Here is a 17909-nt window from a genome sequence, read left to right on the forward strand (position 1 = left end):
GAGGGTTTACAAATGGTGGTATTCGATGCCCTACTTTGGCATTAACCTTTGCATTGCATGAGGACCGACTGCACGAGTCAATGGGGAAACAAAACGTTGCGTCATAAAATGAGACAACAATAATATATGAATCCATTTTACTCCTTATTAACTGTATACTGTTTATCATTCACATCTAAAAACAGAAATACATATATTTTGAAATATTTCTATTATAATATTTCATTTTCATTATTTTACTTGTAACTTATTCAAGGTGACTCAGCAGCAGTGGGGCAGTCCCCTACAACCCTCTATTGACCAGCCACCACTGGGGCATATCGTAACATGGTTGTATGTTCCCACTAAAATCCAAGTGAATCCCAACGAAGGCACACTTTTATTTTGTGTGTTCCCATAATGAAATACTTAAGAGCAAGTCTTTGTATATTTAACATGTCAAGGGCTTCTTTTTCTGTTCATGACCTCCTTGCAAAGGATGACATAACACATTAGGTTTGTAATCAAGACATAATCAGCTCTTCCATTTCTTGACAAATCAATTCATGAAATCTTTTTTTTTTTTCCGAGACACTGTAGTCACAGGTAGTCATTCAACAATATGTTTAATACTGTGGGTATAGTCTGGTGTAAAACTGCCTGCACCACACTGAGAACTTTTCTAATAGGTTATCCCTCTCCTTTAACCAAATCCATTAACAGATTTATTACAAACAGCTTTCCATATCAGGCAGTGTAGTTCCACACCACTGAAATCTGCAATTACAATACTGTATCAGACATGACCTTAAATGAACAACTTTGACAGTGTGTTTAGGATGGACAAAATTATCTTAACATATATTTTCGTATCATTATTGCAACTTCTTGGGGCACCACTTGGACCTTCATAAATCTACTGCTGTGGAGTATTAGTGTATAAGCAAATGGGAAAAAAACAATAAATATCTAATCAGAACCAGCCTCCTAAATTCCGCCAATTGTTTTGGGAATGTGAAAGGCAGCTGGAGTACCTGGAGAAAGTGCACGCAAGCACAGTGAGAAGAGGGAGAAATTTAAACCCTCAAACCTCTGAAATGTGAGGTAGATGTGCTCACTTCTTGTCCGCTGTGCTGCCCCTATCCTAAAATAATTGTGACAATTCAATTAGGTGATGGAGCAATGAAGAGTCTAAGCATGTCTTTTATCACACAGATGAGACAAATAGATATTGACACATCGTCAAAATGATAACTGGAAGGTACATGATTTATATTGTTTTATTTTCTTCAGTGGGAGAAATTATATTATCTGTTTTATGTCCTTTCTCATTGGCAGGCAAGACCATAAGCGTATTTCTTCCCCTGATATGGGGAAATTCGCTGACTGTGGTATCACATTATGATTAACAATTTAACAATGAACCCCTTCTATTCCATTGTCATTCCACAGACGAGAAATAAACCAAACACCAGTGACGGTGTGTAAGCTTCATTAGATTCATTGATAGATTTATTGTTTTCCACAGTTGTAATCACTTCCCCTGAGGTCATTTGTAAGATGTTTATGGTTCAGATGTACTGTATTATCCTTAAAGTTAATTAATCTACTTTGCGTAGAAGTTTGGAAGCGCCTGCTGAATTGATAAGTGCTCAAAAGTCTCATTGAACTAGAATTCGCTCTTGTCACAACAAAACATCAAACCTAAATAGATTAAGATAAGAGCCAAATTATGTCTGGGTAACCCTGAGATTATTTGTATTTTTCTTATCCCAAAATCAATCAGACACAATTGTACAGTGATGTATATATAAAATATCTATATAGATTTCCGTATAGATTTTCCTGTAATTAATTTTTTTTTAAAAAACATCCAATTTGTTCTAAAATGAAAGCTGTTTTAACACAGTTATACAGTAAGTTTACAATTGTGGTTGTAGTTTACAGTGGTGTGGAACCGTGCTGCATCATTATGAGAGCTGTTTCTAATATTTTGGTTACTTTGCTGCATTTAACTACGAAGAATATAAAAATATTAGAACCTCAATATATTGCAGTGCAGTTCCATACCACTACAACTTCAAAAAAAAATCTATATATTATATTATATTATATTATATTCGGCACGGTGGACAACTGCCTCACAGTTCTGAGGACCGGGGTTCAAATCCCAGCCTCGCCTGTGTGGAGTTTGCATGTTCTCCCCGTGGCTGCGTGGGTTTTCTCCGGGCAGTCCGGTTTTTTCCCACATCCTAAAAACATGAGTGGTAGGTTAATTGAAGACTAAATTGCCCATAGGTGTGAATGTGAGTGCGAATGGTTGTTTGTTTATATGTGCCCTGCAATTGGCTGGCGACCAGTTCAGGGTGTCTCTCGCCTGAAGATAGCTGGGATAGGCTACAGCACGCCCACAACCCTTGTGAGGATAAGCGGTACAGAAAATGGATGGCTGGATTATATTATATTATATTATATGATATTATATTATATTATATTATCAGATGCTAAAGTGACACTCCTTTCTGTTTACACCAACCTCCAATGTTGTCCAGCCTTTTTCAGATAGTTGAAGGGCTGCTTGTATTCTGCAGGAGATGTGAATGAGAACTGCTGTTTATGGGTTAATTGCATCATAATCAGAGCCATAATCCAGTCATTAACAGAAAAACATGGACTGTTGAGAGCCATCCATTATAAAGAGGTTGGTAATTGATAGGCTTGCTCCCTATGCTGTGAGAGTGTGTCACTGTGTGTGCGCGCGCGTGCATACATCAGAAACTTTGGGTTTATACAATATGGGACAGACATGAGGGGTTGGGGGGTATATTTTATTTATAATAACAGGACCAAATTAATTCATATTTGAAAATGAAATAGATATCCTCAATTTTTCCCCAACCGTCTGATTTTATTGAAGCCCATGCATTTCTTCTCCTAATGAAAACCTGTATCTTTACTGAGAGTAAAATTGTTATTGTCTACAGAGCACAGCTCCGGCATGCCACCCCATTCTTGCGGCTCGGCTGCCATATTGAGTTTTTCCTCGCTGTATATTTTAGCACCTATCCCCTGTGTTAGGCGCGTATTCCTCCATACCCCCCTCTTGTACCTCTCTTTCTCAATGAGTCCACATTGAATTAACATGCTGCTTCTTACATTTTGTGTTTATTTAGGCTGTATCTCCCCAACTTTAGTATAATTGATAATACAAACATGCTCCTGATCCTATAAAAGCACTGCCAAATGCTCCTGTATTAAGAAAAAGGAACCTCCTCTCTAACAAGGAAAAATGTCATTTTATATCTCACAAATCCAAAATTTAATTACACTAATACTTAATACTAATACTTAATCATCCCACATCATCTCATCTGAAAATAATTTTTTAAATTTGTTTTATTAATATGGTGTCAGCAAAATTAAACAGTTTATGATAGGCCTATTTACTATGCTTTTATATTGCTGTATACTATATGCAGTATAGAGTCCATAATGATGTAGTTTTTCAGTTCCCACTCTGTGAAAGTGCCAATGTGAGTGTGAAGGGTTGTCGGTCTCTATACTATATGTGACTGGTGGCAGTGCAGGGTGGAGTCCACCTTTTGCCTTAGGTCAGCTAGGAACGGCTCCAGCTCCCCGCCACCCTGAACAGGATAGAAAATGGATGGTTATGTACAATGAATAAAAATTTAGACTTTATTATTTTTATGTCCCATGTATTTAGCGGTGTATTGAAAATGTAACCAGACAGGGCATCAGATAAACCTAACCCCAATATATGAGCAGTATCAAATAATCTGCCCATAAAAAACCCAATATGATTTTTATTATTGTAGTTGTTTGCAGTGAATTATATAGGCTACTGTATGCATACATATGTAGAATGTAATTGAGCATACTGAGAGGGGGTATTGTTGTGTGCCTGCCATACAGCTAAATGAGGAAACCAAAATAATAGTAACAGGTTACAAACACTGAAAACAACAACCACAAGACTAAACTTTTTGTAAATTGACAAATGTCCTTAAATTGTACAGGTATACCTAAGTTATAGCCAGCGAGTACCGTATATTTATATTATCTAGCACAATTCATGTGCCATGTGTGCATATAATCTAAAGTGTGAATGGCTTCATGACAAACTTGACCTCCCTCCCAAGCTTCACCACTACACACAACTCTCCTTGTGCAAGGGAGTGTCAAATGATTCACAGGGCATTTACAAGATAAGATGAGATTTCATCAAGAAGAAGCACAACAACTCTTTGCGGTGCTGGGCGGGAGGTAAAAACAGAATGGGTCATACTTGGTCAGAATATTTAAATGAACCCGTAAAGGTAATTGATTGAGACTAATATGCAAGAATACGAGTATGGGAAATCAGAATCGGAATCATCTTTATTTGCCAAGTATGTCAAAAACACACAAGGAATTTGTCTCCGGTAGTTGGAGCTGCTCTAATACGACATCAGACAGTCAATTGACAGATAATACTTTTGAGACATAAAGACAGAAAAAAGACAGTCACTGAGCAATAAAAGGTTACCAGTAATATGGTAATGCCAGTATTTATTTATTTTTGACAATTGTGCAAAAAGATACAGAGTCATCTCGCAACTAGAGCAGTTTGAAATGACTAATAGAACAATAGTCCGGTGCAATGACAATTGTGCAAAGGACGCAGAGACTTCAAGAAATTGATGCAGTTTAAATTGACTAGTAGTGCGATAATCTGGGACAATGTCAATTGTGCAAATGGTGCAGATGCTACTCAAGTACATGAGTGGCCAGTATTGGTCAACAACAGTGGCCAGTATTGGTCAACAACAGATATGCTTATCGTGCAGAGTGGCGAGACAACTACAGTAAGTGTAAGAGTAATGTATAATTGGCCCGACAGAGATGTGAAAACAATCTCAAGACAAAATGGGCAGCATGTTACAATGGAATTGTAAATTAACTGTTTAAGAGGTTCATGGCAAGAGGGAAGAAGCTGTTGGAATGTCTGCTTCTTTTACAAGTAGAAAAGAAACCTCTTGCTCGAGTTACCAAAAACCACACCGTCCAAGTTGGTATTATACCTTATACTGCTATCATATACTGTTGCGGACCAACATCAACACCACCCCAAAATCCTGTTTCATTCCTAATTTAAGTTAATAAAAAAAATCCTTAATTTACTATGCTGTCATTGATTAAAATGGTACAGGTCGCCGCTGCCAGCCAAACTCTTTTTCAAAAGTCTAAGAGCCATGAGGGATGCAATTTAAAAAAAGAAATTGTGGACATCGTGTCCTCCGGGCCAAAGAGGAAAAGAACCATCCGGATTATTATGGATGCAAAGTTCAAAAGCCAGCATCTGTGATGGTATGGGGCTGTGTTAGTGTGAATGGCATGGGTAACTTACACATCTGTGAAGGCACCATTAATGTTGAAAGGTACATACAGGTTTTAGAGAAACATGCTGCCATCCAAGCAACGTCTTTTTCATGGACACCCCTGCTTATTTCAGCAAGGCAATGCCAAACCACATTCTGCAAGTGTTACAACAGCGTGGCTTCATAGTAAACGAGTGCAGGTACTAGACTGGCCTGCCGGCAGTCCAGACCTGTCTCCCATTGAAAATGTGTGGCGCATTATGAAGCGTAAAATACGACAACAGAGACCCCGGACTGTTGACCAGCTGAAGCTATACATCAAGCAAGAATGGGAAAGAATTCCACCTACAAAGCTTCAACAATTAGTGTCCTCAGTTCCCAAACGTTTATTGAATGTTGTTAAAAGAAAAGGTGATGTACCACAGTGGTAAACATGACCCTGTCCCATCCTTTTTGGAACGTGTTGCAGCCATAAAATTCTAAGTTAATGATTATTTGCTAAAAAGAATAAAGTTTATCAGTTTGAACATTAAATATCTTGTCTTTGTAGTGTATTCAAATGAAATATAGGTTGAGCATGATTGGCAAATCATTGTATTCTGTTTTTATTTATGTTTAACACAACGTCCCAACTTCATTGGAATTGGGGTTGTAGTTTGCATTGTTTGATAGCATCTACCTGAGGGAAGGAGCTGGAAGAGGTGGTGACCAGGATGTGGAGGGTCAAAGAGGATTTTGCATGCTCTTGCCTTCTATTCTTAGTTCTTATTTAGGTCAGACACTTAAGTCAGCATCTGTACAGAAAGTACTAAACTGAAGCATGTTCAATGAGACTAATAGAATGAAGACAAAATGGCTCTCTCTATTGATTTTTAGCAGTGCTTTTGTACATTTTAAAATCACAAATGTGAATCTACCTCACATACACACACATGCACACATGAATGCCTTATTACCTCCATAATGTTACAAAAACTTCTCTTTCATCCAGTAAAAAAATATCGATCTTGTGCTTTGCCTTGTCTACATGATGTTTTTTTTTTTTTTAGTCATAATGGAAAGTCTCTATGACCATTTCTTCAGCCTTTTATTCATTTGTAGTAATTACAGAAGGGGACGTAAAAGAAGATGTCTTCCTCCCATTCTTTTCTTACCTCCCTCTTACCAAGCTTTTTTTCCCTTGTATGCATTTAGAGGAGCTTTCACCACTGCATTCCTATTAGACATGTCTGAAAGGCTCCCACAGCATGTGGTGTCCTCTGACCATACACTATATGGGTGCTTTTTGTTGGCATTAACAAGCCAAGTAACGGCGGATAGCTTTTCAACAGGTACAAACCTTTCCTTTTAGATAATTAACTGCATTCAGACAGTCAGTGCAGTGAAGGCGATGTGGGCGCAGACGTCTAGAGAGGATCATATTTTGTAGAAAAAAAGGAGAGATGGGGAGGAGGGAAACTTCAAAAGACAAGATGTTCTCTTTGGTGTTGCTTCGTGCAGGTAGGTTCTATACCAAACTCGTATTCAAATACTACTTCCCCAGTTATTCTCATCCCTGGCCTCTTCATCTTTTCATCAGGATGAACCATAAAATGAGGGGAAAAACTCTTGTCATTGTCTGATGGTCAAAGGTTTGCTGGCTTAATGAACAGGAGAAACACAAGAAGAGCGGAACACTGCACTTACTCACCGTAAAAGTCCCAGGATGCCTCGTGAAGAAGGCCTCTTCCATCTAATGCTGCTTCATCTTGCTGAAGGGGGGGACAGCAAAGGCAGAGGGGAAAAGTAATTTTCTTCCCCCGTCTATCAATTCTTTTGGTGGGCTGCTGCCACTTTTTCTGGTATACTTTTATAAAGCCTATAATTACCTGGGCGAGAGCCCTCAAGTGAGAACGAATGGGGTCTTTGTACCCTTCTATCTTCAGCCTTCTTCTGTTGTTAATATTTGCCATTTTACAGATGCAATGTGAAAGCCGGACGTGGCTCCCATCACAAGACCTTCAGCTAACTATTTTAATTGTACTGTATGTTCTCTATGAACCTTAGGCTCTATAAAGAAAACAGGAATACTGTGTGTTAATTAATATGTTAAGAAGTATGCTATGTTCATAATTATTTTTTTGATATATGGCTTGTCATAACGTATGTGTGACATTGTCAGCCAATAAAAAGCAACAGGATAAATGTGGCGTAATGATCACCACCTTAAGCCAAATCATTACTCTTTTACCCATTTTCAGTCCTCAATCAACCATCCATCCAATCATCTGTTTAATTTTGTATCCATATTCTGCTAAACTGGGTCACAGCAGTCATAAGAAGGGAGGCCCAGGCTTCCCTGCGCCGAGCACACTCATCATGGGCATGAATGTCACATTCATTTTAATTCTATGTATTTGAAATGATTATACAATGAATGCATAGTATGCATATATTGAATTATTGAAAAAAATATTAAATTAGAATTTGTTTTAATTTTTTCAAAAAGAAAAACTGAAATATCACACAGCCATAAGTATTCAGACCCTTTGCTCTGACGCTCATATATTTAACTTGGGTGCTGTCCATTTTTTCTGATCATCCTTTAAATGGTTCGACACCTTCATTGGAGTCCAGCTGTGTTTGATTATACTGATTGGACTTGATTAGGAACGCCACACAGCTGTCTATATAAGACCTTACAGCTCATAGTACATGTCAGCGCAAACGAGAATCATGAGGTCAAAGGAACAGCCTGAAGAGCTCAGAGACAGAATTGTGGCAAGGCAAAGATCTGGCCAAGGTTACAAAAGAGCACAGTGGCCTCCATAATCCTTAAATGGAAGACGTTTGGGACGACCAGAACCCTTCCCAGAGCTGGCCGTCCGGTCTAACTGAACAATTGGGGGAGAAGAGCCTTGGTGAGAGAGGTAAAGAAGAACCCAAATATCACTGTGACTGAGCTCCAGAGATGCAGTCAGGAGACGGGAGAAAGATCTAGAAAGTCAACCATCACTGCAGCCCTCCACCAGTCGGGGCTTTATGGCAGAGTGCCCCGACGGAAGCCTCTCCTCAGTGCAAGACACATGAAAGTCCGCATGGAGTTTGCTAAAAAAAAACACCTGAATGACTCCAAGATAGAAATAAGATTCTCTGGTCTGATGAGACCAAGATTGAACATTTTGGCCTTCATTCTAAGCGGTATGTATGGAGAAAACCAGGCACTGCTCATCACCTGTCCAATACAGTTCCAACAGTGGAACATGGTGGTGGCAGCATCATGTTATGGGGATGTTTTTCAGCTGAAAGGGCAGGACGACTGGTTGCAATCGAAGGAAAGATGCATGCGGCCAAGTACAGGGATATCCTGTACGAAAACCTTCTCCAGAGTGCTCAGGACCTCAGACTGGGCTGAAGGTTCACCTTCCAACAAGACAATGACCCTAAGCACACTGCTAAAATAACGAAGGAGTGGCTTCAGAATAACTCCGTGACTGTTCTTTAATGGCCCAGACAGAGCCCTGACTTAAATCCAATTGAGCATCTCTGGAGAGACCTGAAATGGCTGTTCACCAACGTCCACCATCCAACCTGATAGAACTGGAGAGGATCTGCAAGGAGGAATGGCAGAGGATCCCCAAATCCAAGTGTGAAAAAACCTGCTGCATCATTCGCAAAAAGACTCATGGCTGTATTAGCTCAAAAGGGTGCTTCTACTAAATACTGATCAAAGGGTCTGAATACTTATGGCTGTGTGATATTTCAGTTTTTCTTTTTTAATAATTCTGCAAAAATGTCTACAATTCCATTTTTTTCTGTTAATACGGGGTGCTGTGTGTAAATTGAGGAATTTTTTTTACTTAAATCATTTTAGCAAATGGTTGCAATATAAAGTGAAAATTTTAAGGGGTCTGAATACTTTCTGTACCCACTGTATGTGCATGAATGAGAAGGATGGAGGGAGAAGAGATAGCAAGGGTGGAGGACTTTAAATACTTGGGGTCAACAGTCCAGAGCAATGGTGACTGCGGTAAGGAAGTGAAGAAACGGATAAGCAGGTTGGATCGGGTGGAGGAAGGTATCAGGTGTGTTATGTGAACGAAAGGTCTCTGCTACGGCGAAGTTGACAAAATAGTGGTGAGGCCAGTCATGATGTACGGATTAGAGACAATGACACAGAAGAGAGAACAGGAAGCAGAGCTGGAGGTGATGCAAATGAAGATGTTGAGGTTCTCTCTAGGATTGACCAGGTTGGATAGGATTAGAAGTAAGCTCATCAGAGAGACAGCCAGATGTTTTGGAGACAAAGTTAGAGAGAGCAGACTTTGATGGTTTGGACACGTCCAGAGGAGAGATAGTGAGTATATTGGTAGAAGGATGATGAGGATGGAGCTGCCAGGCAAGAGAGCTAGAGGAAGACAAAAGAGAAGGTTGATGGATATAGTGAGGGCAGTTGTAGTTAGAGAGGAGGATGCAGGAGATAGGCTTACATGGAAAAGTATGACATGCTGTGCCGACCCCTAACGGGACAAGCCCAAATGAAAAGAAGTAAACAATTAACCTCCTCATGACTCTATATCTAGCCGTTTTCAGTTTCTTTGGATCAATGCTGAATGCTACTTTAGAGCAAACAACAAAGATAATGTAACTGCGATGTGAGATGCATGGAGAAAATAATACTTATGTGGCGCAAGAAAAAATACAACGAAGCTTTTTATGTTGATGCTGTGACTGTTCATAAACCTAAGGATAGTGCGTGAAGCAACGCAATATTTCTTCAAAAATTCAGCGAGGAAACCAAACTGTTCGTGAATTAGGGCACTTCACTAAGACAGTCCAGTCACAGCATTATTGTGAATGCCGCATTGATCCGTATGTCAAACTCTCGATAGATCATTCCCTCATTCATAAACAACACGCTAAGGTCAAGTACCTTAGCGTAGTACCTGCTCAGTCCAAGAAAGGACTTCATTTCCAACCAGAGGGCCACAATGAATCTTTTTTCCACTGAGAAACATGACCTCAGACTCTAATCCAGGGGGTTCCATACTCAATTGTGAACCATTCCTACAAGTGCTGATTCAGGCCATCAGGACCATACTTTTATTGCAAATAGCAGAAATGAGATGCTCAGGCCTCCAAAACAAACTGGACACCCTCTACACCCTGTCTGTGCCTACAACGTCCGTACATAATACATTATGGGCAGTCTTTTGAAAACATTGCACTAACTCCCAGTCATGCAAACCAATTTCCTAGACTGTAGTCTAAATTGTCCTCAGGTGAGAATGTGAATGGTTATTTGTATATACAGTATATGTCCTGCAATGGCTGGCAACTACTCCAGTGTGTACCCTGCCTCTGGCCCAAAGGCAGCTGTGAGAGGCTCCAGCTCACCCGCAACATTTTGAGAATAAGTGGTGCAGAAAATAGATAGATAATTTCTTCGACTCATTTGTCATTTTCAAGGGGAAACCGAGATGTCAGTTTATGCAAGAGCAAACAAACCTTCAGGACACTTGGGTATGTGGCTCTAGAGGAGTCTCAAATCTGGAACACATGAGAGTTACTTGTCTGTGTAAATGCTGAACCTTGAGGCTGGAACAACAGAAACTGAATAAAAATAAATAAGACACTGTATACAGTTTAATGAAATAAATGTAATGAATAAAATAATAAATGCAGACGCAGTAAATAAAAGAACTCCCATTACAACTTACACTCTACTGTAAATTTTATATGTTGCACATACTGTAGTGCAGTGAGGGTAAAAAGGTGGTCACGTGTCCAATGACTGGGACAAAAACACTTTGTGTTTCACTTTCCTCAGTAGGCCGCCTCAGCCTCCTGGGGAATTCACAGGCTATTATGGTTTCTTTTATTGATTTCAAAACCAAAATAATTTTTTGTTGTAAATTATATTTGATCAAAGATTTTTAAGTAACTTAGTCTGAGGTAGAAGATCAGGGCAATGTTTATGCCAGTGCTTGGCAAGGTAATGTATGAAAACTTTCCTCTGTCCTATATCAAATAAATAAGCTACACATTTTTTTAACATAGCTGAAGTCAAAGGTCAAAGGGGTACATGTTCTTCAAACACGGACAATACTTGTCATCTGTAAACCACAGTATATTCAGTAAAATTGTAGACAATTCAATCAATTTTGGGCTAAAGATGGGTAAACGTTCTGTCCTCTGATCACAACCTTCCTTTTTCTTACTCTTTACACCGCTGAGCTCCATCCACTACTCTTCCGGCTGATTACTTCTAATGTAATTTTAATTAAAAACTGTGGTGTCAAAGGGTTTAGCCTGCCTGAGAAGTGGGTGCAGATTGTGGCACAGTGGCCGGCCCCTTCACTTGCTTGAGAGGAAATGCATCCTGACACTGGTAAGGCAGTGCCAACATGACCAAAAACAGGAAGGACAACAACATGTTCTTTCCGATTTAAATGAGCAACTTTATTCTGCGAAAGATGGGTAAAAGGCAAGGAATACTGTGCATAAAATCCAGGTTGAAGTATCAACAACTGTCATTGTTAGTAAATATCAGTTGTAAAAGGAACAATTTGGAAGCTCTGTATATAGAAAAAAAGACAAACCCAACCACTTCAGGGTGACATTATCAGGTAAATTAATTGATTAACATGAACAAAATACAAAGGGAGATGTTAACAAATCACTTTTGGATTGGGGGGTTGGGTGGGCTGGGGTTGGGACAGCACAGTAAACTCAAATTTGCTACAACAATCTGCTTTTCAGTCCAAAGATTTAAAAAATGAAAAAAATCATCACGCTGTTGTGTGTAATGAATTAGCAAGGGGAAAAAACTAAACAAAATGTGTGATTCACTCTCATCCCCAAGATCTTGACTTTGTGAATGATTCCCAGATCTTTCATTGGTGATCTGCGTGAGGTGCCCCACAGCAGGAATGAATAGTAGAGGTCTTCCTGTAGTTTTGTAATCCCTTTACCCAAACCACAGGATTATCTGCCCTCCATCGGCCCTGAAGCGGCTCCCTATGGCTGGGGCTTAAACACTTGTCAAGAATCTTACCTCCACACCCCATCTGCCAACTGAATGATGAGGGAGTGATGCAAAGGGGTTGATGAAGAGAGGAACCTGTAGAGATAAGGAGCTAAGCAACAACTTTACCCTTATCTAGTTGACTCAAGGCACCAGTTTCAAATGTTGGATAATAAATCCATCCATTCAATTTTGATTGCACTTATCGATGTGACCTCATTAGGGTCAGGGGTGAGCTGGAGTCTATTCCAGCTGAATTTGGCCAAGAGACGGTATTCCCTGGACTGATTGCCTACCTGTCACAGGGCATGAGTAATACATTTACTTTCGCTAAAAGCACCTTCAGAGTATTGTACAATGCTATAAAATAAATAATCAACTGTGCATGATTTAAGAATTGTTTTTTTATTTATTTATTTATTTATTTTTTTTTACAGCAGAACTGTTGGTGTCAGTGACTCGCCAACATTCTCTGACAGGGGTCTCATTTTGTGCCTATCAGTGGACAGTTGGAAGAGCTGGTTGTAGGCCCGGGGCACTGAGGCATGTTGTAAGAGGGTTTAACTTTGCTAACCTCCTTCTGCCAGGTTCAAGGGCCCCGCTGCTTGAGTGTTGGATCAGAGATGGGAGCTCACAGTCCTGCCATATCAGCCTGGATCCCTGGGATACTGAACACACTTTTGAGCCAACTGGGCTTGGTCACGGCTTTCTTCAAGTCTCCCGTCGTCATAAAAGTCCTAAAAAGTATACAATATTATACAATATTTTACATAGTATGTGTTTGGGAGTTTCAAACAATTGTTCGACAGATCACGACTTTCAAAGTCCAGCCTTTTTTAAAGTGGTACACAACAACAAAGCAGAAACTGATGTACTTACAGTATTTCATGAAATTACCGTGGAACTTAGATCTGAAAACATTTAACCCCTCAGAAGTCCTACAATTTACAATTCCGCCATCAGAAAATTGCAACTCTAAAGTTGCACAGAACTTCTGAGTTTGTTGCAACACCAGAGATGTCAAAAGTACTGGTATTCAGTACTTAAGTAAAAGTACTGAAAAATGTGCAATACAAAAACTCTGGTAAAAGTACTGAAGCCATTCCCTTACTAAGTACAAGTAAAAAAGTACACACAAAAGTACAAAAGTAAATTGACATTTTTCAACCCAATCAACAAATACATATTGGGAGGTTTTTGGATTTCTCCAGATGATTGGCATGCTTTTCTCTGGCGGCAACAATGGCCATAACAAACAAAAACAAAAACAGGTAGGCTTCAACGAAAAGATATGTATTTATTTGTACTATTGAAATATAGTTAAAACTAAAAATCTAGATTTGTTGGGGGTGGGGGCGGGGGGGGGGGGCAATGGATTGACTGAAACTATAGTAAAAAATTAGCAAATTATAGCTAAATTCTGTTTTTTTTTGTATGGTTTTGATTTGGCAGTAGGCAAATAAATGATTTGGAAATATTATGTTAATGCTCAAACGTGATATAATTTACTGCCAGCTAGGCAGAATTCCACAAGCGAGCTTTCTAAAAAGCTAACGTGGTTCATTCGTTGCAGGCACTTTTGAAAAAAGAGCCCAAAAATATTCTTACCTCTGAAAGGTTATTCCCAATTCAGAGTTCTCCTTTTGTGACTGTACAACATGTGTGCAACCATACGCAGGCCAATGCACAGGGATTCTTAATATTTTGGTTTCCGACCTTGTCATCCGTCCACAAACATGGAATGCGCCGACACTTTGCCACACTAGCTTAACATCGCTGTAGCCACGGGGCTCAAAGGGGAGTGTCATATCTTCGATGTCTACGTGCTTGACTCGCTTACTTCCGATTTTTAGGCGTTGTGCTTTTTATGCCGCGTCGTCGCTAAGGTTTTAAAAGTAACAAGCTCATTTTAAAATGTGAGGAGTAGAAAATAGAAATAATTGTGTTTAAAAAGTAAGAAGTAAAAGTAAAAAGTTGCCATAAAAATAAATACTGAAGTACAGATATCTGAAAAATCTACTTGAGTACAGTAACTTTCCTACTTCCCACCTCTGATCAACACCACACTTGATGCTGTACGAGACCTCAGCATATCGAATGAGATCTCAGTTTGGCTGTATATCTTAAACAATTTGTATATGTCTATTGCTTAAGGAAAGAGATAAGGCCCTTCACACCAAAATTACCGGTGAAATTAAACTTGGAGTATGTAACTATTTTTTGTTAAAAACTAAAGGAGATGACACAATGCCGTTGAAGCCTATCACGTCCTCTTCTGCTTCCTCTTGTTCCTTTTCAGTATCAGATTTTTTTTTATATTTAGTGAAAGCCCAATTCATTTTCCGCACTGGCCCACTTGTAAAAAGCTCACTAAAGATATTATTTTGCATTTCTGTAGAAGAAAATAATAATATAATAAATAATGTGTAAACAAAAACCATCATAATTTCCGTGAACAAACAAAACCTCTTTCTCAGGACCCCTTAGTTGCCTAACAAAGGGCCTGACATAAAATAAACAAAGTTTAGCAAAGTCCGAGCAATGCATCCACAAAACCCAGCAACAAGTGAATTTACAACATCTTTTTTTCACACTGGCTGTACTTCCAAACAGAGTAAACATTTTATAGAATGACCGCATACAAAGGACCCCCCTACGTCATATTGAAACGAGTTTCTGTTGTTGAAATACTGCATACCAGCCTAGGGACCTACAGAATTTACAGATTATAGCTTGGAAGGTCAGAGGACAAAGATGTTAAAATTTTTCTTGATAACTCTAGAACCCCTTTACAAACCAGATTTGCCATTTCAAAGTGATTATATAGCAGATATACAGCAGTTAAATCAATAAATATGATTCAGAATGCGCCTTCTGCTTTGTGCATCTAGCGCCTTCCGGTCTTCGGCTATATTTGGCGCTGTGACGCAACACTAGCCAAACAGCCTGTTGATTTTGCGTTGTTTGCTATAGTTCCCTGCTGTTGTCGGCGTCCTTGTATGGTTTGTTGTCGTATGGTTTAGCGATTTCACGATGGTTTAAGGTGTGGCATGTGGTTGTACAACCCCAATTCCAATGAAGTTGGGACGTTGTGTTAAACATCAATAAAAACAGAATACAATGATTTGCAAATCATGTTCAACCTATATTTAATTGAATACACTACAAAGACAAGATATTTAATGTCCAAGATGATAAACTTTATTGTTTTTAGCAAATAATCATTAACTTGGAATTTTATGGCCGCAACGTTCCAAAAAAGCTGGCACAGGGTCATGTTTACCACTGTGTTACATCACCTTTTTTTAAACAACATTCAATAAATGTTTGGGAACTGAGGACACTAATTGTTGAAGCTTTGTAGGTGGAATTCTTTCCCATTCTTGCTTGATGTACAGCTTCAGTTGTTCAACAGTCCGGGGTCTCCGTTGTCGAAGTTTCACATTTTCAATGGGAGACAGGTCTGGACTGCAGGCAGGCCAGTCTAGTACCCGCACTCTTTTACTACGAAGCCACGCTGTTGTAACACGTGCAGAATGTGGTAAGGCATTGCCTTGCTGAAATAAGCAGGGGTGTCCATGAAAAAGATGTTGCTTGGATGGCAGCATGTTTCTCCAAAACATGTATGTACCTTTCACCATTAATGGTGCCTTCACAGATGTGTAAGTTACCCATGCCATTGGCGCTAACACAGCCCCATACCATCACAGATGCTGGCTTTTGAACTTTGCGTCCATAACAGTCCGGATGGTTCTTTTCCTATTTGGCCCGGAGGACATGACGTCCACAATTTCCACAAACAATTTGAAATGAGGACTCGTCGGACCACAGAACACTTTTCCACTTTGCATGAGTCCATCTTCGATGAGCTCGGGCCCAGAGAAACCGGCGGCATTTCTGGGTGTTGATAAATGGCTTTTGCTTTGCATAGTAGAGTTTCAAGTTGCACTTACGGATGTAGCGCCAAACTGTATTTACTGACATTCTTTCTCTGAAGTGTTCCTGAGCCCATGTGTTGATATCCTTTACATATTGATGTAATTTTTTGATGCAGTGCAGCCTGAGGGATTGAAGGTCACGGGCAGTCAATGTTGGTTTTCGGCCTTGCCGCTTACATGCAGTGAAACTTTTGATGATATTATGGACCGTAGATGATGAAATCCCTAAATTCCTTGCAATTGTACGTTGAAGAACACTGTCCTTAAACTGTTCGACTGTTTCTCATGCACTTGTTCACAAAGAGGTGAACCTCGCCCCATCTTTGCTTGTGAATGAGTGAGCAATTCAGGGAAGCTCCTTTTATACCCAATCATGGCACCCACCTGTTCCCAATTAGCCTGTTCACCTGTGGGATGTTCCAAACAGATGTTTGACGAGCATTCCTCAACTTTCTCAGTCTTTTTTGCCACATGTCCCAGCTTTTTTTGGAATTTGTTGCAGCAATTCTCAGTTAATGATTATTTGCTAAAAACAATAAAGTTTATCAGTTTGAACATTAAATAAATCTTTGTAGTGTATTCAATTAAATATAGGTTGAACATGATTTGCAAATCAATGTATTCTGTTTTTATTTATGTTTAACACAACGTCCCAACTTCATTGGAATTGGGGTTATATAAATGATTCAGGCAGTGGCAAGACTTTCTTTAGCTTTCCAAGTGAAAAGGGAATACATGACCAGTGGATAGGGAAATCGACAGGAGAAGAAACGTGGTCAGCTATGGGTGCCTAGCAAGCATTCCAGACTGTGGAGAAAGCATTGCATACACAGGTGTCATTAGGCACAGGCTGAAACCAGCTGCGGTGCCATTTTTCCTATGGCTAGTGGGACCTCAACCGCCAGCAAGAGAACTAAATCTCACGCCGCCACGGTGCAGTGCCGGAGTTACGCAAACAAGAGATGAGGATTTCCTTGCATTTACTTACGACTCTATTATGGTCATTATGCACTGGGCAGTAGGGGAAAAAACGCGTGCAGTATTTTTCAGTACTGTCGTCTGTACTTTTGCCTATATGACAAGCCAACAGACACGGTAACGACTTTCTGTCCGTTGTGTTATAACGCAACACGAGCGAGGGGCACACAATATATAGGAATACTGTATTCTATGTAAAAGCTTGTACAGTGTCACAGAAACATATATGAATATATATGTGCAGTCGTGTTAAAATAATATTCCATATTATATATATATATATATATATATATATATATATATATATATATAGAGAGAGAGAGAGAGTATTTTCTTTTAAATGGTACTTGGTATAAATCGTTTGAGAGCCACTGTGATAGACTATATTAAAACAGAATTAATTAATTACCATAGAATCACATTTGACGATTTATTTTTTTATATTAACTCACACTTTTATGAGGATATCCAGCACAGTGTGTTGTTTCTTGACTTTTAGTGTCCATATTTACATTTTTGACACAGAATTCTAAATTAATTGTTTACAATAGTATTTTATTGTATTTATTAATCCGGTATATTTTAACAATTTTCGTCTTTAACTTGTGACCTTGAACGTCCACCAAAACA

The sequence above is a fragment of the Phycodurus eques genome, chromosome 4 (genome assembly GCF_024500275.1).
Source record: "Phycodurus eques isolate BA_2022a chromosome 4, UOR_Pequ_1.1, whole genome shotgun sequence".
Classification (NCBI taxonomy): Eukaryota; Metazoa; Chordata; class Actinopteri; order Syngnathiformes; family Syngnathidae; genus Phycodurus; species Phycodurus eques.